At 32.1% G+C, this 25,380-nt stretch overlaps 1 long non-coding RNA gene across 1 annotated transcript; it reads right to left on the reverse strand.

Annotated features, from left to right (window-relative positions):
- Positions 1 to 11,371: 11,371 nt before the first annotated feature.
- On the reverse strand, positions 11,372 to 18,904 carry LOC149784034 (uncharacterized). The gene is made up of 2 exons (XR_016413728.1): positions 14,738 to 18,904; positions 11,372 to 13,138 (listed from the first exon to the last, which is right to left on the reverse strand). It is a non-coding gene; the product is annotated as an uncharacterized LOC149784034 (long non-coding RNA).
- Between the last annotated feature and the right edge of the window lie 6,476 nt (positions 18,905 to 25,380).

Below are 25,380 nucleotides of genomic sequence, written 5' to 3' on the forward strand. Positions count from 1 at the left end.
TCCTCAACTACGTCTTCTGCCTAATGAATGGATTCAAAATTGCAGCATCAAGATTACAATTGTCAAACCCAGAACAAACGTTTTCTCATACAAAGTATGTTAGTCACTCTGCGTGTACAGTTCCATGCATTTAAATTGGAGGCCCTCATAAATGGAACTAAGTTCGAGGGTATCTCCATATGTCAGATTATTTCCTTTTTACTCCAAATTATTATCAAATGTGCACTGATATTATCTGCCACACCGATATAGATATCCCAAAAATAATGCAAAAACCCAAACGAGGAAAGAGAATAGATGGTGGTAAGAATACATTTATGAAAATCGAGTACCCGATAGCAAATAGTTACTAATATTTTATCAGAATGTATATCAATGAGCGATCTCTATTCTTGTCAGGGAAGTTTGTAATAGGCCAATGTACATATTCAATGAATACTGTAGCTGTGAGCATTAACAGGTTCATCCATCTTACGATCAGGAATGTAAATTGACTACATGATAGCAACGTGTATTCATTGGTGGTAAATCGAATGCAATTGTAGAATTGAGCGCAAACAAGCATTTGAAAATTTGCAAAGCCTGAAAACAAAGTTTTGAATTTCCCATATCAGTATACTTTTGTTATTGCTGCTTCATCTTAATAAATGCAATATCCAAGCTTGAAGATCTGATTAAATAGAATTTAAAATTCGCGTGCTTTCAAGCTCCCCCTAAATAGGTTTCTCCATTAGCATATGAAAATCGCCCAATTCAGGTCCAGGAACGTATGTTGAAGAAGATGCCAAGGAACCGCTTCTTGGTGTTAGAGTCTACGACGAAAGAGATGCAACTGCACAGCCGAACTATTGTGAAGTTTTTCGTAATATAGTGAATATTGCTCTTTAACATTAAAACATGTAAATTTTTGGTTAGCAATATACATTGAAGAAAAGGATCGTTAAACCTATATTTTGACTCCTCATAATTGAACAATCGTATGTGATAGATTACAATAGCCATTACTGTGGCTGCATCATTATCTTTTCATTCACGACATACCCAGTACCAGCGTTGTTTGTAATTTATTGTATGAAAGTTATGTGGAACAATCTGCAAGTACAACTCCATCTACTTCATTTGAATGCCACATATTTAGTTCTCTTCATCCTTCATCGTATTTACTTTTAACTAAACAATACATTATAAAGATATCTGTATGCAGCCTTGTGCGCATAAAAACAAGAAATTATATTGGCGCTAAAACACTATAAGAGACATACTGTATGAACAAAGTAGGAAATAAGTCTCTGTAAACAGACTGTGAACACCGTAGAAGATATTTTGTGTTTCTAATGTTTGTTTGTGCCTTTCGTTCTCTTACTGTTTATTATAGCTTACTTTTCTATTAAATTGCATTGAAGTGGACAGACAAATCGGAAACATAATTATATGAGAGATCAAGTTTGTGTCATGTTGTTGTGACTGAAATGAAAGTTCAAGAAAAGGAAACATTAAAAATGTCACAAGAACAAGGTGGGATGGAAAGGCTTAAGAAAAGTAGCTAATAGGTGGCAAATAATTATCAGTGTTATGTTATAATGGATCCAACTGAGCCATTTATATTCATAATGAAGGAAGTTTAAAGAGGCCAATGTACTTGGTCACTTGGAATAATTGGAGTAATAAATAGGTTGCCAACTTGAAGGGAGAAAGAATTACGATTTGCATCTCCCACATTTGGTTATCTGATATGTTCACCGATATAAAGGGTTTCACAGACAAAAACCTGGTATAGGTGAAAGATAAATGAACGCTGGCTATTGACTTACGAGCATTTGATTTTTAGTGATATTGAGTTATAGTTCCTAAAGTTATTCTCTTTATTATTACTAAGTCTACTACATTTTCCTGATGAAGACGAACAAGATATTAAGGTCTTTAGGCAATAATAATCTGTCGCAAATTATGAAAGCAAATTGATACTTTAGCTAATTAAATCAGATAATGCATTATCTAGACTTACTGAATTACAGAAGGAAAAGGTGCTCATCTGTCACTATATTTACTTGTCCGATAATCCTTGGATTTTAGTTTCAGGGACAAATGCACATCTTTATATATATATATATATATATATATATATATATATATATATATATATATATATATATATATATATATATATATATATATATATATATATATATATATGTATATATATATATGTATATATATATATATGTATATATATATATATATATATATATGTATATATATATATATATATATATATATATATATATATATATATATATATATATATATATATATATATATATATATATATATATATATATATATGTATATATATATATATATATATGTATATATATATATATATATATATATATATATATATATATATATATATATATATATATATATATATATATATATATATATATATATATATATATATATATAATTGTAATTGCTACTTATAAAGCTACACTAGGAATCTGTGAAAAGGATTGTTTTAGAGTATTATCATTAGAACTGGGATTTGAGACTGAACGAAGATGAAATAATATTTGAACACAAATATTCAGCAACGAAACCATTAAAAAAATCATACATAATAATAATAGACATGGTGTTCAGGAGGAAAATGATCACCCACCCCTTCAAACAAACATAGTTTTGTCTCTCAGGATTAAGAGACACTCAGGATTAAGAGACAGCAATGTTTAACCAGAACTACAATCTAGAATCAGCCTATACTCCCGGCAGTTTATACTCCTAAACTCCGCATAATGCAAACAACTTAGTTCTTTCAGTCCTCAATTTTGTAACACTGGACAACAAATTTTTACAAAAGTCATGTTACTGAAATAAAATTAGTCAATTCTTATCAATTTTTATGTGCTGAACACGAATATGACAGTCAAATTGCAAAATTGGCTCTAGTTTTTTTGTAATCTGCAAGAAATTAATGTTTACCTAACGAAATGCATTCCAATAGTAAAAGGTCAACTGTAATAGCCTACCTATAAAAAATCAAGTCATTGACTACATCTTAGATTTCTTCGCCTGTCTCTTGTACAGCTGTTCGGGAGCATCTCTGAGGAGTGTCCAGCAGTAGTCAGCCAGCATTGTAGTGGACCATTTTCCCTGGTATCTTTGTTCCATTGTTGCGATATCTTGATGAAAACGTTCGCCGTGTTCATCACTAACAATACCACAGTTGCTAGGAAAGAAATCCAAATGGGAATGAAGGAAGTGAATCTTTAGAGACATATTGCAGCCAAGTTTCTTATACTTCATCAACATGTCTTCTACTAGTTCCTTATAGTTTTCTGCCCTAACATTTCCGAGGAAGTTTGTAGAAACTAGGCGAAAAGCATTCCATGCTTGTTTCGCGTCACCTTCCAGCAAGTTGTTGAACCGGTCATCTTTGAAAAGCTCTCGAATCTGAGGACCCACAAAAACTCCCTCTTTAATCTTTGCTTCGCTGAGTCGAGGGAATTTTTCATGCAGGTATCGGAATGCTGGCAAAGTCCGGTCAATGGCTTTCACGAAGTTCTTCATCAAACCTAGTTTGATGTGAAGGGGTGGTAGCAAGATTTTCTGAGCCTCAACCAGAGCTGGGTGTTGGATATTCTTCTCTCCAATGGCTACATTCTGCCTGTGAGTCCATTCCTTCCTCATGTAGTGCATTTCCCTTGCTCGGCTATCCCACTCGCATAAGAAACACATGTATTTTGTATATCCTTGCTGCAGTCCCATTAAAAGGGCAACTACCTTCAAATCACCACAGAGGTGCCAGCTGTACTTGTTATACTCAATGGAATTCAGTAGCTGCCTTAAGTTATCGTACGTCTCTTTCATGTGGACAGCATACGCTACTGGAATAGATGGAAGAATGTTTCCATTGTGCAAAAGCACGGCCTTGAGACTCAGTTTCGAAGAGTCCACAAATAGTCTCCATTCTTGTGGGTCATGAGTGATTTTTAAAGCATTCATGAGGCCCTCAATATCGGAACAGAATATCAGATTACTTTCCTTTCTGAAGAAAGGCTCCAATTGCTGGTGGCGCTTTCGATATGCAGTAATTGTGACATCTTCTTCTAGAAGATTCCATTGTTGGAGTCTTGATCCTAGCAATTCTGCCTTGTTCTTTGATAAGTCCAAATCACGAATCAGGTCATTTAGTTCTTCCTGTGTTATTCTGTGTGTGGTTGATGATGCACCACAGTGAAAATCTGGATCACTGCATGCTGATGGACCAGGAGAAGAACAGGTCGACTCACCTTTGTCTTCGTCAGATGAATCAAGAGAATATTCTGCTGGAGGTTCTGGAATAGGAAGTCCCTCACCATGTGGAACTGGTCTCAATGCAGACGGAATGTTTGGGTAGACTATTCTCGACTTCTTTCGCTTCGTTATTCCGCCGGAAAGAGGAGGAACCAAGCAGAAGTAACAGTCATTTAGGTGGTTGCTTGGCTCTCTCCACACCATTGGGACTGCAAACGGCATTGATGACCTTTTGCAATTCAACCACTGTGAAAGCTGTGTTGTACATGTAGCACAGCATATATGCGGAGCCTAAGGCTTGTCTTGGTCACCAACCTTGCATCCGAAGTAAAGATGATATGCCTTCTTCACTTGAGAATTGATACTTTTCTTCTGGTTGGCAAATGTCACTTCCCCACAAATATAGCAAAAATTGTCCGCGGTATTAACACACTTTCGAGGCATTACTGTTCTTTATTGTACGTAAATGGATAAAATAATAAGTTTTATGTAACAGTAGCTTGAACTGTCTCGCACAACGTCTAAAATATTTTAAATGCTGAACCTATCTGATTGGGCTTTATATAGTACACTGCTTACGTCAGCTTCGGCAGCCGCCTGGCATTAGTATAATAGGCCTACACATGTATAGTACACTGCTGACGTCAACTTACTTCAGCAGCCGCATGGCATTAGTATTGCATTGCATCAGAAAATGATGCAATCAACTGTGGATGATGTGAGCATGATGGTATTATGCGATGTTACATCATTATTCCGGATGTTGCTGCAGTCCTACTGGAGAAATTTACACAGTGAAACATAGAAAATGAGGTATATGAATATCTTCAAAACGAGAGCCAATACAAATTTTTCACGGTTATATTCGTGTTCGGCACACCAAAATACTACAGATTAGGGCCTTTTCAAGTCAGTAATGATTTCACTGTTGACCAGTGTAATCTCTAGCCTGATTTTGTCGCCAGTGGGACTCTAGAACTGTCATCCTTGTTCGCGTTTCAAGGAAAGATTCTTTTATACAAAGAAGTCATATTTGCGTGAGCGAGTCAATTATTTTCAGACCAGACAACAGGTGTAATTTTGTTCATAGTCTGCGATAACTGCTGAGTAGTTCCATATGCCATTGGATATTATATCCTTTTGAACAAAGGATTTAAACGACTAGTCCATTTTTTAGTCACATTACTGTTGGACATCGCAAATATTGGATGCAGACAAAATGGTTTCCATTCCATGAATCACTGCAAACAGACTTTTCCAGGAACAGAAAAAGTACATCAAGCAAGCTTGGTTTTTATAACATGAAAGCATTAGTTTTGATTGAACGTGAACAAAATGACAGTATTCGGGACTCCCAATAGGCAATCAGGTTATAAAGTTTAAAGTAATGATTTAAATGAATATGGGTTGCTCAGTTTATATCACTGATAGTTTTCCTTTTCCAATACGGTAGTGGGGTACAAAATGTCGGTAGGGTAGATAAATACTATATACATCACCAAGGGGTGCGTGTATAGCATTTACATTTTCTTTTTGTTGTATACTTGAAAGCTGTTTGGAAAAGGAAACGAAGTTACAAGTTACAAGTTTTATCAGAAAAGTATTTTACTTTTGTGAGTGTCGGATCGACAGTTTTTAAAGAAGAAGTCTTTTTAATGTGTTTTCAAACATAGGTGTCAACATGCCTATACAATATGGGATGGTGCTTTAAAGAAATGAATGAAATTACTTTTAATTCATGGATGGATGGATAAAGAAAAGAGGGATTGATCCGAGGATGCATTTTTCACGTACCTGCATACATGTGTATATAAACGCAAAATGGATGTGATATGATGGAATATTAAAAGAGATATAGGAAGGATGCAAGAAGAATGCATTACCTTGCCTTAACATCGATGAACACGATTACATGCGTTCAGTCTGTATTACTGTGCCACATTTAGCATACTACGCATACAATTATATATATATATATATATATATATATATATATATATATATATATATATATATATATATATATATATATATATATATATATATATATATATATATATAAAGAGAGAGATGAATCTAAATTACGAATAAGTTCTTGCAAGCGTTTATTCCAAGTTTAAATATAATTGTTGCTACTGTGAACTTTACAACCCGACGTTAGCTAGCAAACGTTTCTTATTTAGACTTGTTTTATTTTCATCGTAAGAGAGGGGTGAGATAAAAGACACCTGCTTTCACATTTAATGATGGTCGTGTTCATTTCCTATGGGTAGTTTTCTACGTGATACTCGCTTTCAAAATATTATTCATTACTAATGAAATATTATATGAAAACCAGTATTTGAAGCAATGGCTCTACGTTATATTATTTTCTCTTTTTCAAGTGGATATGGTAAGGTTTTATTTCTTTCAAAATATTTAGTACTTTCTGTCATTTTGCGTCTGCATATTTTTCCATGAATCATAGGAACTAATTCGATAATAAAATACCTTTTCTCAATTTCGAGGTATTTTATGGTGAGAATCGTAAGGTTCTGTTTGACAAAACATCTTCTAATACTATTCTGATTCTGATGTAATGTACATAAAGGAATTTGTTTATATCTATAGAATCAGGTTTGGGGTTTGCACCAAAACAATGAAACTTCTGTCAAGTATTACTTTATTTTTCTCAGAACAATTCTCTCTCCGTACAAATAGATTATTTTTCGCCCATCCTTCCATTCAGATTAAATAATCTTGCATTTAGCAATATTGCTAGCACATTCAACGCATACAGTACTCTTCAGATTCTAGTATTGCCCTACTTTTTATAAAGGTCATCCGTTCTTATACTGTTTTAAAAAAAATTAAATAATTACTTTAGTAAGAACCTATCATTACTAGAAAAGAAAAAGCAAAACAACAACTAGTCATAAGTGTTCCGTGTTGTAAGTATTGCAAGATCCACGTGCTATTTGTTTGAAATGTTGCGCATTAACACGCTGTTATTCTGGGCATTTTGGATGACCTATCAACCCTGCATACACAAGTTCTAGGCATTTGATATTATGACCGTATTATCAAATATAATAGATGGATATCATCTGAAATTAACAATATGCAATTAAAATGTTTTATAAGAATAACTTTTGACTTTTATTAGTTCTAATTTGGAAAAGGTAGGTGGTAGTTAATTATACGATACAGCTCTATCGAAGTGTATAATGCATATAGTGCGATTTATGGGTTGGGCTATGCATGGAAAATTATATACCTGTGTAACTTACCTTTTTCTTGGAAGAGGTAAAACTGTATATGGAAAACTGATTTTGCGATTGATACCGGTTGTACAGTTTTAGCAGTCAATTAAAGACCCTCAACTGTAACAACCAGCTGAAAACCATGAGATGATATTTTTTACTTCATGATCTTTTTGGAAAGTTATATTTGCTGTACTATAAATATTGCTAGCGTTGCTTTTACTAGTGCAATGATACACTATATGGATATTTTAGTGTAGAATAGCGAGTGAACTGATGAATGAATTATGCACTGTTAAGTGCAGTAGTTGCATTATTATGTATGATTCAACTGGGTAAGATATGGAGGGTCGGACAAAGTATAAAGAAAGCAGGTTTGATATAACACATTTCAGGTAGTTGTTGAAAGAGTTTGGATTTTGTAAGCAGTGTTATGTATAGATATGTGTCTTGAAAAATGATTTATGTTAGTTTCGGACATTAATATGTTCTCAAGATTATGTTTTAACTTATCTTTGACAGGTATGTTTCCGCATCCTTTATTTTCATTAAGATTCTCAGCTTTCCTCTCCTAACTGATGTCTTTACAAAAACTCCATTGCTCTTGTGGATGGATAGCCAGGGTCACAAAATTCCTGGCCCGTTTTGTTGTCAAAAGAGTTGAGGTTCATAACTCAGACTGAGTATATAAAAAGAATAAAACTGAAGCAAAGTTTCAAAGGAAAACTAGTGATATATACATTAGTAAATAAGCTTTTACACATTTTCAACAACTAGCTTATGCCTGTTCTTTGGAATTATTTCAAAATTTCAAAAGATGTGACCCAACTCCCTTCAAATATTGAACTACCTTACAAAGAATATAAAATCATTGTAAAAGCGGTAAAATTTCCACTATCATGTTAAAAACAAAATAATTTCAATATTATGCCAAACGGAATGTAATAATAGTTGTGCAGATTGATTTGTTTCATAAACGATTCTTGATAATCACGAAATATAAGTTCTGACTCCATAGACCGCATAAGGTTTTCAAATTAATCTAACCTAGTCACACTGTTATAAAATATTATGTGAACACCATAATCCTAGTTCTTTATAAAGTTCCTTTCTAGTATGATCATTAATTTAATAAAATAAAATTGTATCGAACATCCTTCCAAATAATTTTCAATCATTTTCGTTTTCTTTTATTAAGGGAGCCGCGATAGCTCTAAATTCAGTGTTCCGGATATCCATCCATAAATATGCAGGTTTAATAGCTACGGTCGGAGTAAGTCGGTTCGGGTTCAGTTCTGAGTCTCTCTGCAAGGCACTTAATTGTCTCAGAAATAAATAGCTTAAAAGTGTTGTACCATATTAAAACACAAACAAAACAAAACCCTTACAAACATAACAACTATATAACTTGATGACAATATATATATATATATATATATATATATATATATATATATATATATATATATATATATATATATATATATATATATATATATATATATATATATATATATATATATATATATATATATATATATATATATATATATATATATATATATATATATATATATATATATATATATATATATATATATATATATATATATATATATATATATATATATATATATATATATATTAAGTGTCAGTTATGTCGGTTCAGTTAATGGAAGTGGAAATTCAAATGACGATCTCCTTATGACTGACAATGTGTTTACTGTTCAATAGAAAGCTTTAATCACACGAAGTTGCTTGCCTACAACAAGCAATAACTTTTACACTTCATTATAAATATATTCTTAGTCAAGTTTAGGAAAGTCACACTGTACAGAGTTTTAAAATCTGCTTTCTTTATTTTGTGATAAATTGATTTATAACTCTTATTAAAAAATCGCAATATCAATAAACTACCTTTCCAGTCGAATCTTTTAAACAAAAGCAAGTTAAAATCAAAGAATATCAATCTCAAGATCTGTCTCCATATGAAATTTGCATTTATTTTCAAATTAATTTCAGAGTTGACTCAAATGAGTTATATTCATAGATATCTTTCAAAACGTCTTTATTATATTTATTATCTGTAATATATAGAAAAGCATATTGATTAATAACAACCCGATATAGAATAAATAAAACAAGATTATTAAACACTAGGAATAAATTAGTTATATATAAAACATATCATTTCTTTACACTATTATACAGGTATCTGGGGAGATTCAATAGTGAACGTTCCGTACTCGGTATCAGCCGGGTGCTGATTCAAATCTTAGCAGCATGGTCAGGTCATGTCCATTTCCTTGTTGTCTCTTTGGTCAAAGGCACCTTACTCATATTAATTTGAAACAAAATAGCTTTTTGTTGTTCTATATTTTAACTTTGTTGTTTGTTAATTTATATTTCATTTTTTCATAATGTGCGATGGATGATAGTATTTGGATTTGATCTTCTCCACAATAAACTTCACCTTTACCTGACCTGAATGACTGGGGCTATTTGTACTGTAAACAACTAACAAAGCAAATACCTTCCCCATGAGTAGGGGTTAAACATTAGGATTATTGTCTTTGCATGTGTGGGGGACATTGTGCTTACTGCGTTCTTTATTATGATTTTAGTAATAGACTTTCTAATTATGAATAACTTGGTATCTTGTAAACATTAGGAACCTTCTAGAATCAAATTTTCCTTTACGTAAGTTTTGTTTTTGCAAAATGTTCATTGTGACCTGAGGTCAAGTAGAGAACCATATAATCTGGGTTTTTTTCTGCAAATTATTTGTTCGTACTTCGTAAGATCTTAATAGAATAAATTCGATTGTTGTTGTGTAGAGTAATTCATTTGGGCAGGAAGTTATTTATTAAAATTATTTATTTATTGGAAATTCAAAGTGCACATAAAAAAAGAATATTATTGGAATAGATACTTCGATGATAGTGAAATTTCAAATAAGGATAAGTAATTGGATTGTATTAGGTGGTTCTACATAAGACTGCTAATACGTCACCACGACACAAGCCACAAAGTCACAAAAACACTTTCATCGTTGGGTTTAATTTGGATTACCAATAATGTTTTTATCAGAAATTTAATCTGTAGGATTTGTGTCACTAATTCTGGAATTATTTGATTCGCAAAACCAAACGTTATTTTAACATTCTTCACTTTGAACTCTTTGGAAATAAATTTATTTAATATTACAAATCATGTTGCATCTAACTCATTTATTTATTTTTTTTATTTTAGGACCACAGGGTCGTAATAAGGTGTTGTCATCGAACCATACAAAACTATCAAACTCAAAACAAATTCCATATATAGAACTTATACTACTTGTTAAGGTAGACCAGCTACCATATGTTCATCTGGAAAATATTTTTTCATCAATATCTCTTGAGAGAATGGCTTTACTCTCTTTATACTTTATATTTTGCAATTAAAACAAATATAAATCAATTCAGGTGAATCAGATCGGATAAAGAACAAATCACACACATTGCACTAGTAATGAATTTACATCGGAAAAGTTGAGACTAAGTACCTCCAAAAGGTGCTCACAACTATAAATATGAACCATTCCCAAAACTAACTAAACAGATATCTATGTAAAAATCTGCAAATAATAAATAATTTTGCTGATTCTACTATAAATGAGTAAATCCTAAATTAAACATTTTGATGATGATGTTTTATTATGTTTAGCAAACGACTTTGACATGATCTTCCAAACTTTTCCCAAACTAATTATTTCTAAAATCAGATGTGATTAAATACGATCCCTTTTAAAGCAAGCGCAACCATTGAAACGGAAACAAGGACACGTGTGATTAAAATTTCTGAGTTTTATTATGCTCTATATTTGAACAGTTAAAACATATAGCAAATTCCAAATGATACTGGTAATATTATATGTTGGTACAATAAAGTCTTAATCTTAAAACATTTAAATCCATAATCAACGTCTACAAACAGGTCAAATTAATAACACAGCTAAGTAATGTCTACAATTTACTTTATCCTGCAAAGAATCCACACATACACACTAAAGAAATTATTACATAAAAAATCCGTATTTTTCAAAAATATCTATTTTAGGCTGAAAAGAGAAACTTGCAATCTAAAATGTTTCCCAAAAATTTTCAAAGAGGCTTATGCAAGTTCAAAGTAATACAATTTATCCATTGCACTGTTTGCTTACGGTATCTTCGTATTTCTTTAATCATCAATCTTCCGTAAGAATATCATTCACAATATATTACATTTCTAACGGAAGTTTTCGAATTAACCTACATCGAAATTATGACAGACATAGAAGCAGAAACTTTATCAAGAACTGCTTAATAATAACGTTTGTTAAATTCTTAATTTAATTTTGAATGACCTTAGTTCACTTGTAATAAATGCTTTTGATTGAAAGACCTCATTGCAAAATTGTGTTTTTGTCTATTTACATTTGAAGATTACATTCAAACATATCAAATAAAGTCAAGTGTTTCGATATAAATCAAGTCACATACACTAGTCACACTAGGAAAGAAATAACATATGTCATGTGAAAGATTCAGAGAAATATTTTTCATACAGTTTCCTCGTTATTTATATAACTCATATGATCATGTGCAGGATAAATTTACATTCCATGAACAAATTTTGTGATACTAACAAAAAATGGCCCACCTACAAGAAGAAAATAAACCAGCAATTTTATTTAAAGCTCGGGATAAAATACGCTTTACATTTTATCAAACCTTTATAACATACCCATATATATTCCAACAGCAATAATTTTACAGATTGAGTAATTTCAATTTTAATTACTTCATTCTAAATTGACCTACAATACTCTAATAATAACGATTTATATTTTCTACCGTAAAAAAATATATTGAAAATGACATATGCTAATGCATGCTATTGGATTCATCGACACTAGACATATTCCAACACCTAAAAAAAGTTTTAGTGGTCACGGGAAATATACTGCAGTTACAGTATACATTTATATGAAGACGCCTGTATTAATAAACATAAGGAATTGTCGTCATGAATAAGTTTTAAGTAAGAGATTTGAGAAAGAATGCTATCGAGTTAATTTCCAACAGCCATATGTGTGGATGGCACCTGACGAAAGTATGCTATTGCCTAATTTATGTAAGTAGTTTTTAATTTTCAAACAACGAAATGGCCTATGCTTTTAACTCTTTCAAACATTGTTCCAGAACCAGATATTGGTTTATAAATATAGTCTTAAATACGAAAAAGGAAATAACATTCGTATCAATCTTGTTATGAACAAACAATATCGCCTAAACGTCTTTTCGATTATTTTGTATGCACAATATCGTCAAAACTTTCGCATGTAAATAAGTTTAAAGACACATAAAACACTAATACCAGACGAAATACCTATATAGCTCCAAAACCTATTTGCAACATAAATTTAAAAAGTAAGGATAATAATGTACAGGTTGCAAGTTTACATTAAATTGTGTCAATTCATATAATAATGATGAAAACATATCAAAGGTGCACAATCTGAATATGTTGCTGGATATCGGACACTGAATATCCTCTTTGCTGCATCGTCATGACCACTAGAATTGAAATTATTATTATTATTATTATTATTATTATTATTATTATTATTATTATTATTACTAATATTATTATCATTATTATATTATCATCATTATTTTCATTATTATTATTATTATTATTATTATTATTATTATTATTATCATTGTAAATTAACACGTATATTGATTTATTGTTCAACAATAAAGTTAAACACGTAGAAACAAACCCAAAAATTGATTGACACTGCAAATATTATTATGGCTTATATAACTGAAATTGCCATGTATTTTCATTTTATGCAGTGCAAAAGGCAGCCTCATAATTTACATGTTGTGATGTTGTTGCCTATAAACATAAATGTTTATTTCGATTTAAGTTCTAATCCTGGAGTTTTCTCTGAGATGATCTATTGTATCTTAGGTCCTCCGGGATATGTAAATAAAGGATTATGTAAACATTGCTTTCATCGTATTGTATAATCATTCTCTGATATAATATTCAGTTGCGTCCACATATCATTCCAAAGAAAAAAATCATCAATCTAAATTATTCATAGCTACATAATTGTTCCCTTGGGTTGTCATACGTAACAACATTGTGTCTTTCGGAAAAAGTGAGTGCATTTAAATTCAGCTTCCAAACAAATCAACCTATATATGTTAAATTATAATATCAATCCAGATCAGAGTTTCAATATTACAAATGTAATGATTTCATGAATTCTGAGTCAGTGAATAACGACTATGTACTGTACATTGGCACTTTCTATTCTGACGCCTGATATGTATCCGAACTCTTCCGACATTATTCACTTTGGAGCGATTAGTATAACACACGTCAGCCACGACATTGGAGGGAAAGCAACAACACTCATATAACACATTTAGTTATTGTATATCAATTTTAAACTTTTCAAATAATCATAAGCATCAAATGGCCTAAATTGAGCTTGATTATGGGTAGAATATGCGCTGCTTTCTTGCATTACACATAGTTTCTCTCAAGTTGAAATTACTTACCGGAGACTCAAACGAAGAAACATTTTTCATATTAGCGAATAATCTAGTACGTACTGAATCCTTATGAACAATTGCAACAAATGCTACCAAACTTCTGATAGTAATGATAATGGTACAACTTGATGATACTATGAGAGAATTGAGAGTGTTGCTATTGCTTTTACATCTTGGAACCTTGCATGATAATGATCGATTCTGCTCTAAATACATGCCTTCACGTGGAAAGAAATGCAGCCAGTCTTGATATTTCTGATACAAATTATAACCCCTTTTCAAACACTGACTAAGGAACATTCCGCATATATGTTAATTTCCCCTTACATTTTGCTGTTTAACCTCATCTACCAACAGCCTATTTCATGCCGTGCTCATATCAAATATAAAGATGGGCTATCATTAAAATGATGAGCGCAAAAGCCTATATTACATGTAAATGCATATTCTCCATATTAAAAGCAAATATTTTCATATAATATATTTAGTTTCCTGTGTGTCAATCGAACTGCTTCTAAAAAATCAAGAACATCAAATGCTCTGGGCTGAACTTGATCCTGATCGAATATGCGCTAATTTACTTTATTCCACAATCAGAGTTACCTCAGTTAAATTTCTTCCTCTTCCTAAAAGAAAAAACATTTTTTCATATTAGCGAATATTTCATATGTGTTTCATAATGTGTGTGTAACACGTACCGCAATTTTAGAAACAATTCCACCAAAAGATGTTACAATTCTGCTATCAACAAGTATGTTAAAACTTTTATAGTAGTAGAAGAGAATAATAATATATGATATCATTTAAATAAATTGGTGCCTTGCATACAAAAGATCGTTGTAGCGTCGAATACGGATTATCATATGGATTCAACGGCAACCAATATTATATTTCCCTTAAGAAACGATCATTCCATTTGAAACAGGGTCTACGGCACCTTTCAAATAAACCTTATTTTCCTTTCTTGTTTCCCACATACCGCTCATCTACCAAAACGATACTGCATGCAGGGTTCGTTTCAAATTTAATTAAAGTTCATGATTCAAATATTCAATGCAAACACCAGCACTTGTAATACAGAAACATATTCTAGTTTATCCGTAAAATGCTCCATTATTGTTTTCCCAAGTCATCATATGATATAACATTAACTTCCTTAGAAAGTTCGTGATTGCGGGTAGAGATTTTTGTACCTAACTAATCTTATGTTTTGCCTGCCCCTGATTTTTGTCATGATGTTTTCTACTAAGCAATCTGTTTATTTAGATTAGAGTCCTAGACCTGGGAATTTCCACGGAGAATTCTTTTACGTGTTAGGTCAAACGAAATACGTATACAAATGATTTTGTGAACAAAGCCTTCCTTCGTGTTGTATGATCATTCTGAGGTATCACCTTTACTTGTGTTAAGATATAATTTGAAACGAAGGAATGTGTATTTAAATTATTCATAGGAATTAAACAGTTCTCATTGTCTTTTTGCTATAAAACAATATTTCGAGTTTATAAATGACTCAATCAAAGAGATCCTGGAATGTATGCTTGTGGAACACCAAGACTATTTGTATATCAACTACATTCAAGAAGGTTGCTACATCTGTACACTGGAGACCATTGGTATAGTAGCACATTCAAGACTGTTGGCGCATAAGCATATTTAAGACTATTGGATATGATTCGGAATATCCTACACATATGACCACAAGATAGAACATTTAAGCTTTTGGGATATTTAATTCAGAATAATGTTTTTTTTTTTAATTTTCACTTTGAATATTAGGGAAATAAATAATTTTTGATTTTATTAAACTAGTTATGTGTGCTTCTTAAATCCGTAGAGTCGAAACACTCCTTAAATGCTGATAGTACGAATTCTATGATAATACTTTCAGAGAATGAGCACGTCCAATGGCACTTAAACAAATTAAGTACCTTAGATGCAAAGATACTCTCCTTCGTAGAATAACTATTTGCACATGAAATGAAAGGGAGCTAATGCTAAGTTTCCTTTAGACACGATAATCCTATCGGAAACAGTCTGATTTTATATTTCACCTAGAACTAATTTTTCTTTGTGATTTTACTCATACCACTATTACACAACAAGCTAATTTGTGCCGTGTTGGTTTCAAAAAAGACCATTATTGTAATAATGAGCGTAAAAGGCTGTCTTAATATAAATGCATATTCCAATGCATCCTTTTACTGCTACATAATTGTTCCCTTGGGTTTTCATTCGTAACAACATTGTGTCTTTCGGAAAAATTGAGTGCATTTGAATTCAGCTTCCAAAGTAAACAACCTATATATCTTTATCTTATATTATCAATCCAGATCAGCGTTTCAATATTACAAATGTAATGTTTTCATAAAATCTGAGTCACTGAATAACGTCTATGTACTGTACATTGGCACTTTTTATTCTGACGCCTGATATGTATCACAACCCTTCCGACATTATTCAGTTTGGAGCGAGTAGTATAACAAACGTCCGCCAGGCCATTGGACGAAAAGCAACAAGAATCATATGATACATTTAGTTTTTGTATATCAATTTTAAACGTTACAAATAATCCAAAGCATCAAATGGCCTAAATTGATCTTGATTATGGGTAGAATATGCACTGATTTTATGCTTTACGCAAACATCGTTTATCTCAAGTTGAAATTACTTACCGGAAGCCGAAACTAAGAAATAGTTTTCATATTAGCGAATAATCTAGTACGTACCGATACATTATGAACAATTGCAACAAACGCTACTAAACTCCTGATAGTAATGATAATGGTACAACTTGATGATACTATGAGAGAATTGCGAGTTTTCTAATGATATGTATCCGAACCAATCCGAAATTATTCAGTTTGGAGCGACTACTATAAGAAACGTCCGCCACGCCATTGGACGAAAAGCAACAAGAATAATATGACACATTTAGTTATTGTACATCAATTTTAAACGTTACAAATAATCATAAGCATCAAATGGCCTGAGCTGATATTGATTATGAGTAGAATATGCATTGATTTCTTGCATTACAGAAACATCGTTTATCTCAAAGTTCAAATTACTTAGCCAAGACTATAGCGAAGAAATATTTTTCATATTGGCGAATAATATAGTACGTACTGAATCCTTGTGAACAATTGCAACAAACACTACTAAATTCCTGATAGTATTGATAATGGTACAACTCGATGATACTACGAATCAATTGAGAGTTTTACTATTACTTTAACATCTTGGGACATTGCATGATAATGATCGACTCTGATCTGAATAAATGCCTTCACGTGGAAAGAAATGCAGCCAGTATTGCTATCTCTGATACAAATTATAACCCTTTCTCAAACATTGATTAAGGAACATTCCGCATATATGTTAATTTCCTATAATTTTTGCTGTTTAACCTCATCTACCAACAGCCTATTTCATGCCGTGCTCATATCAAATATAAAGATGGGCTATCATTAAAATGATGGGTGCAGAAAGGATGTCTTATATGTAAATGCATATTCTCCATGTTAAAAGCAAATATTTTCATATAACATATTTAGTTTCCTGTGTGTCAATCGAACTGCTTCCAAATAATCAAGAACATCAAATGCTCCGGGATGAACTTGATCCTGTTTGAATATGTGCTAATTTACTTTTCCCACAATCTTAGTTATCTCATTCGAAATTATTTACGCTTAGCTAAAAGGAAAGACAAATTGTTCATATTAGCCAATATTTCATATGTGTTTCATAATATGTGTATAACACGTACCCCAATTTTAGAAACAATTCCACCAAAAGATGTTACAATTCTGCTATCAACAAGTATGTTAAAATTGTATCATACTAGAAGAGAATAAGACTATCTGATATCGCTCAAATAAATTGGTGCCATGGATTGAACGGCAACCAACATTATATTTCCTTCAAGAAACTGTCATTCCATTGGAAACGGGGTCATCGGCACATATCAAATAAACCTTATTTTCCTTTCTTGTTTTACACATACCGCTCATCTACCAAAACGATATTGCATGCAAGGTTCGTTTCAAATTTAATTAAAGTTCATGATTCAAATATTCAATGCAAACACGATATTCTAGTTTATCCGTATACTGCTCCATAATTGTTTTCCCAAGACATCATATGATATAATATTATGTTTCTTAGAAAGTTCGTGATTGCGGGTAGAGATTTTTGTACCTAACTAATCTTATGTTTTGCCTGCCCCTGATTTTTGTCATGATGTTTTCTGCTAAGCAATCTGTTTATTTAGATTAGAGTCCTAGACCTGGGAATTTCCTCGGAGAATTCTTTTACGTGTTAGGTCATGCGAAATATGTATACAAAGGATTTTGTGAACAAAGCCTTCCTTCGTGTTGTATGATCATTCTGAGGTATCACCTTTACTTCTGTTAAGACATAATTTGAAACGAAGGAATGTGTATTTAAATTATTTATAGGAATTAAACAGTTCTCATTGTCTTTTTCCTATAAAACAATATTTCGATAAATCACTCAATCAAAGAGACCCTGGAATGTATGCTTGTGGAACACCAAGACTATTTGTATATCAACTACATTCAAGAAGGTTGCTACATCTGTACACTGGAGACCATTGGCATAGTAGCACATTCAAGACTGTTGGTGCATAAGCATATTTAAGACTATTGGATATGATTCGGAATATCCTACACATATGACCATAAGATAGAACATTTAAGCTTTTGCGATATTTAATTCAGAATAATGGTTCTTTGAATTTTCACTTTGAATATTAGGGAAATAAATAATTTTTGATTTTATTAAACTAGTCATGTGTGCTTCTTAAATCCGTAGAGTCGAAACACTCCTTAAATGCTGATAGTACGAATTCTATGATAATACTATCAGAGAATGAGCACGTCCAATGGCACTTAAACAAATTAAGTACCTTAGATGCAAAGATTCTCTCCTTTGTAGAATAACTATTTGCACATGAAATGAAAGGGAGCTAATGCTAAGTTTCCATTAGACACGATACTCCTATCGGAAACAGTCTGGTTTTATATTTCACCTAGAACTAATTTTTCTTTGTGATTTTACCCATACCACTAATTAAACAACAAGCTAATTTGTGCCGTGTTGGTTTCAAGAAAGACCATTATTGTAATAATGAGCGTAAAAGGCTGTCTTAATATAAATGCATATTCCAATGCATCCTTTTACTGCTACATAATTGTTCCCTTGGGTTTTCATTCGTAACAACATTGTGTCTTTCGGAAAAATTGAGTGCATTTGAATTCAGCTTCCAAAGTAAACAACCTATATATCTTTATCTTATATTATCAATCCAGATCAGCGTTTCAATATTACAAATGTAATGTTTTTATAAATTCTGAGTCAATGAATAACGTCTATGTACTGTACATTGGCACTTTCTATTCTGACGCCTGATATGTATCACAACCCTTCCGACATTATTCAGTTTGGAGCGATTAGTCTAACACACGTCCGTCACGTCATTGGAGGGAAAGCAACAAGACTCATATGACACATTTAGTTCTTGTATATCAAATTTAAACGTTTCAAATAATCCAAAGCATCAAATGTCCTAAATTGATCTTGATTATGGGTAGAATATGCACTGATTTTATGCTTTACGCAAACATCGTTTATCTCAAGTTGAAATTACTTACCGGAGGCTGAAACGAAGAAATATTTTTCAAATTAGCGAATAATCTAGTACGTACCGATACATTATGAACAATTGCAACAAACGCTGCTAAACTCCTGATAGTAATGATAATGGTACAACTTGATGATACTATGAGAGAATTGAGTTTTTCTATTGATATGTATCCGAACCCATCCGAAATTATTCAGTTTGGAGCGAATGCTTCTATATAATCAAGAACATCAAATGCTCTGGGATGAACTTGATCCTGTTTGAATATGTGCTAATTTACTTTTCCCACAATCTTAGTTATCTCATTCGAAATTATTTACGATTAGCTAAAAGGAAAGACAAATTGTTCATATTAGCCAATATTTCATATGTGTTTCATATGTGTATAACACGTACCCCAATTTTAGAAACAATTCCACCAAAAGATGTTACAATTCTGCTATCAACAAGTATGTTAAAATTGTATCATACTAGAAGAGAATAAGACTATCTGATATCGCTCAAATAAATTGGTGCCATGGATTGAACGGCAACCAATATTATATTTCCTTTAAGAAACTGTCTTTCCATTGGAAACGGGGTCATCGGCACATATCAAATAAACCTTATTTTCCTTTCTTGTTTTACACATAGTGCTCATCTACCAAAACGATATTGCATGTAAGGTTCGTTTCAAATTTAATTAAAGTTCATGATTCAAATATTCAATGCAGACACCAGCACTTGTAATACGGAAACATATTCTAGTTTATCCGTAAAATGCTCCATAATTGTTTTCCCAAGTCATCATATGAAATAACATTAACTTCCTTAGAAAGTTCGTGATTGCGGGTAGAGATTTTTGTACCTAAGTAATCTTATGTTTTGCCTGCCCCTGATTTTTGTCATGATGTTTTCTACTAAGCAATCTGTTTATTTAGATTAGAGTCCTAGACCTGGGAATTTCCACGGAGAATTCTTTTACGTGTTAGGTCATACGAAATACGTATACAAATGATTTTGTGAACAAAGCCTTCCTTCGTGTTGTATGATCATTCTGAGGTATCACCTTTACTTGTGTTAAGATATAATTTGAAACGAAGGAATGTGTATTTAAATTATTCATAGGAATTAAACAGTTCTCATTGTCTTTTTCCTATAAAACAATATTTCGAGTTTATAAATGACTCAATCAAAGAGATCCTGGAATGTATGCTTGTGGAACACCAAGACTATTTGTATATCAACTACATTCAAGAAAGCTGCTACATCTGTACACTGGAGACCATTGGTATAGTAGCACATTCAAGACTGTTGGCGCATAAGCATATTTAAGACTATTGGATATGATTCGGAATATCCTACACATATGACCACAAGATAGAACATTTAAGCTTTTGGGATATTTAATTCAGAATAATGGTTTTTTTTTTAATTTTCACTTTGAATATTAGGGAAATAAAAAATTTTTGATTTTATTAAACTAGTTATGTGTGCTTCTTAAATCCGTAGAGTCGAAACACTCCTTAAATGCTGATAGTACGAATTCTATGATAATACTATCAGAGAATGAGCACGTCCAATGGCACTTAAACAAATTAAGTACCTTAGATGCAAAGATTCTCTCCTTCGTAGAATAACTATTTGCACATGAAATGAAAGGGAGCTAATGCTAAGTTTCCTTTAGACACGATAATCCTATCGGAAACAGTCTGATTTTATATTTCACCTAGAACTAATTTTTCTTTGTGATTTTACTCATAGCACTATTACACAACAAGCTAATTTGTGCCGTGTTGGTTTCAAAAAAGACCATTATTGTAATAATGAGCGTAAAAGGCTGTCTTAATATAAATGCATATTCCAATGCATCCTTTTACTGCTACATAATTGTTCCCTTGGGTTTTCATTCGTAACAACATTGTGTCTTTCGGAAAAATTGAGTGCATTTGAATTCAGCTTCCAAAGTAAACAACCTATATATCTTTATCTTATATTATCAATCCAGATCAGCGTTTCAATATTACAAATGTAATGTTTTCATAAAATCTGAGTCACTGAATAACGTCTATGTACTGTACATTGGCACTTTTTATTCTGACGCCTGATATGTATCACAACCCTTCCGACATTATTCAGTTTGGAGCGAGTAGTATAACAAACGTCCGCCAGGCCATTGGACGAAAAGAACAAGAATCATATGATACATTTAGTTCTTGTATATCAATTTTAAACGTTACAAATAATCCAAAGCATCAAATGGCCTAAATTGATCTTGATTATGGGTAGAATATGCACTGATTTTATGCTTTACGCAAACATCGTTTATCTCAAGTTGAAATTATTTACCGGAAGCCGAAACTAAGAAATAGTTTTCATATTAGCGAATAATCTACTACGTACCGATACATTATGAACAATTGCAACAAACGCTACTAAACTCCTGATAGTAATGATAATGGTACAACTTGATGATACTATGAGAGAATTGCGAGTTTTCTAATGATATGTATCCGAACCAATCCGAAATTATTCAGTTTGGAGCGACTACTATAAGAAACGTCCGCCACGCCATTGGACGAAAAGCAACAAGAATAATATGACACATTTAGTTATTGTACATCAATTTTAAACGTTACAAATAATCATAAGCATCAAATGGCCTGAGCTGATATTGATTATGAGTAGAATATGCATTGATTTCTTGCATGACAGAAACATCGTTTATCTCAAAGTTCGAATTACTTAGCCAAGACTATAGCGAAGAAATATTTTTCATATTGGCGAATAATATAGTACGTACTGAATCCTTGTAAACAATTGCAACAAACACTACTAAATTCCTGATAGTATTGATAATGGTACAACTCGATGATACTACGAATCAATTGAGAGTTTTACTATTGCTTTAACATCTTGGGACCTTGCATGATAATGATCGACTCTGATCTGAATAAATGCCTTCACGTGGAAAGAAATGCAGTCAGTATTGCTATCTCTGATACAAATTATAACCCTTTCTCAAACATTGACTAAGGAACATTCCGCATATATCTTAATTTCCTATAATTTTTGCTGTTTAACCTCATCTACCAACAGCCTATTTCATGCCGTGCTCATATCAAATATAAAGATGGGCTATCATTAAAATGATGGGTGCAGAAAGGATGTCTTATATGTAAATGCATATTCTCCATGTTAAAAGCAAATATTTTCATATAACATATTTAGTTTCCTGTGTGTCAATCGAACTGCTTCCAAATAATCAAGAACATCAAATGCTCTGGGATGAACTTGATCCTGTTTGAATATGTGCTAATTTACTTTTCCCACAATCTTAGTTATCTCATTCGAAATTATTTACGCTTAGCTAAAAGGAAAGACAAATTGTTCATATTAGCCAATATTTCATATGTGTTTCATAATATGTGTATAACACGTACCCCAATTTTAGAAACAATTCCACCAAAAGATGTTACAATTCTGCTATCAACAAGTATGTTAAAATTGTATCATACTAGAAGAGAATAAGACTATATGATATCGCTCAAATAAATTGGTGCCATGGATTGAACGGCAACCAACATTATATTTCCTTTAAGAAACTGTCATTCCATTGGAAACGGGGTCATCGGCACATATCAAATAAACCTTATTTTCCTTTCTTGTTTTACACATACCGCTCATCTACCAAAACGATATTGCATGCAAGGTTCGTTTCAAATTTAATTAAAGTTCATGATTCAAATATTCAATGCAAACACGATATTCTAGTTTATCCGTATACTGCTCCATAATTGTTTTCCCAAGACATCATATGATATAATATTATGTTTCTTAGAAAGTTCGTGATTGCGGGTAGACATTTTTGTACCTAACTAATCTTATGTTTTGCCTGCCCCTGATTTTTGTCATGATGTTGTCTGCTAAGCAATATGTTTATTTAGATTAGAGTCCTAGACCTGGGAATTTCCTCGGAGAATTCTTTTACGTGTTAGGTCATGCGAAATATGTATACAAAGGATTTTGTGAACAAAGCCTTCCTTCGTGTTGTATGATCATTCTGAGGTATCACCTTTACTTGTGTTAAGATATAATTTGAAACGAAGGAATGTGTATTTAAATTATTCATAGGAATTAAACAGTTCTCATTGTCTTTTTCCTATAAAACAATATTTCGATAAATCACTCAATCAAAGAGATCCTGGAATGTATGCTTGTGGAACACCAAGACTATTTGTATATCAACTACATTCAAGAAGGTTGCTACATCTGTACACTGGAGACCATTGGTATAGTAGCACATTCAAGACTGTTGGTGCATAAGCATATTTAAGACTATTGGATATGATTCGGAATATCCTACACATATGACCATAAGATAGAACATTTAAGCTTTTGCGATATTTAATTCAGAATAATGGTTCTTTGAATTTTCACTTTGAATATTAGGGAAATAAATAATTTTTGATTTTATTAAACTAGTTATGTGTGCTTCTTAAATCCGTAGAGTCGAAACACTCCTTAAATGCTGATAGTACGAATTCTATGATAATACTATCAGAGAATGAGCACGTCCAATGGCACTTAAACAAATTAAGTACCTTAGATGCAAAGATTCTCTCCTTTGTAGAATAACTATTTGCACATGAAATGAAAGGGAGCTAATGCTAAGTTTCCTTTAGACACGATAATCCTATCGGAAACAGTCTGATTTTATATTTCACCTAGAACTAATTTTTCTTTGTGATTTTACTCATACCACTATTACACAACAGGCTAATTTGTGCCGTGTTGGTTTCAAAAAAGACCATTATTGTAATAATGAGCGTAAAAGGCTGTCTTAATATAAATGCATATTCCAATGCATCCTTTTACTGCTACATAATTGTTCCCTTGGGTTTTCATTCGTAACAACATTGTGTCTTTCGGAAAAATTGAGTGCATTTGAATTCAGCTTCCAAAGTAAACAACCTATATATCTTTATCTTATATATTATCAATCCAGATCAGCGTTTCAATATTACAAATGTAATGTTTTCATAAAATCTGAGTCACTGACTAACGTCTATGTACTGTACATTGGCACTTTTTATTCTGACGCCTGATATGTATCACAACCCTTCCGACATTATTCAGTTTGGAGCGATTAGTATAACACACGTCCGTCTCACCATTGGAGGGAAAGCTATGACACGTTTAGTTCATGTATATCAAATTTAAACGTTTCAAATAATCCAAAGCATCAAATGTCCTAAATTCATCTTCATTATGGGTAGAATATGCGATGATTTCTTGCATTACACAAACATAGTTTATCGCAAGTTGAAATTACTTACCTGATACTGAAATGAAGAAATATTTTTCATATTAGCGAATAATCTAGTACGTACCGATACATTATGAACAATTGCAACAAACGCTACTAGTATAACACACGTCCGCCACGCCATTGGAGGAAAAGCACCAAGAATCATATGACACATTTAGTTATTGTATATCAAATTTTAAACGTTACAAATAATCATAAGCATCAAATGGCCTGAGCTGATATTGATTATGAGTAGAATTTGCATTGATTTCTTGCATTACACAAACATCG

This window comes from Sinohyriopsis cumingii, chromosome 14 (assembly GCF_028554795.1).
Source record: "Sinohyriopsis cumingii isolate HCF-2022 chromosome 14, ASM2855479v2, whole genome shotgun sequence".
Lineage (NCBI taxonomy): Eukaryota > Metazoa > Mollusca > Bivalvia > Unionida > Unionidae > Sinohyriopsis > Sinohyriopsis cumingii.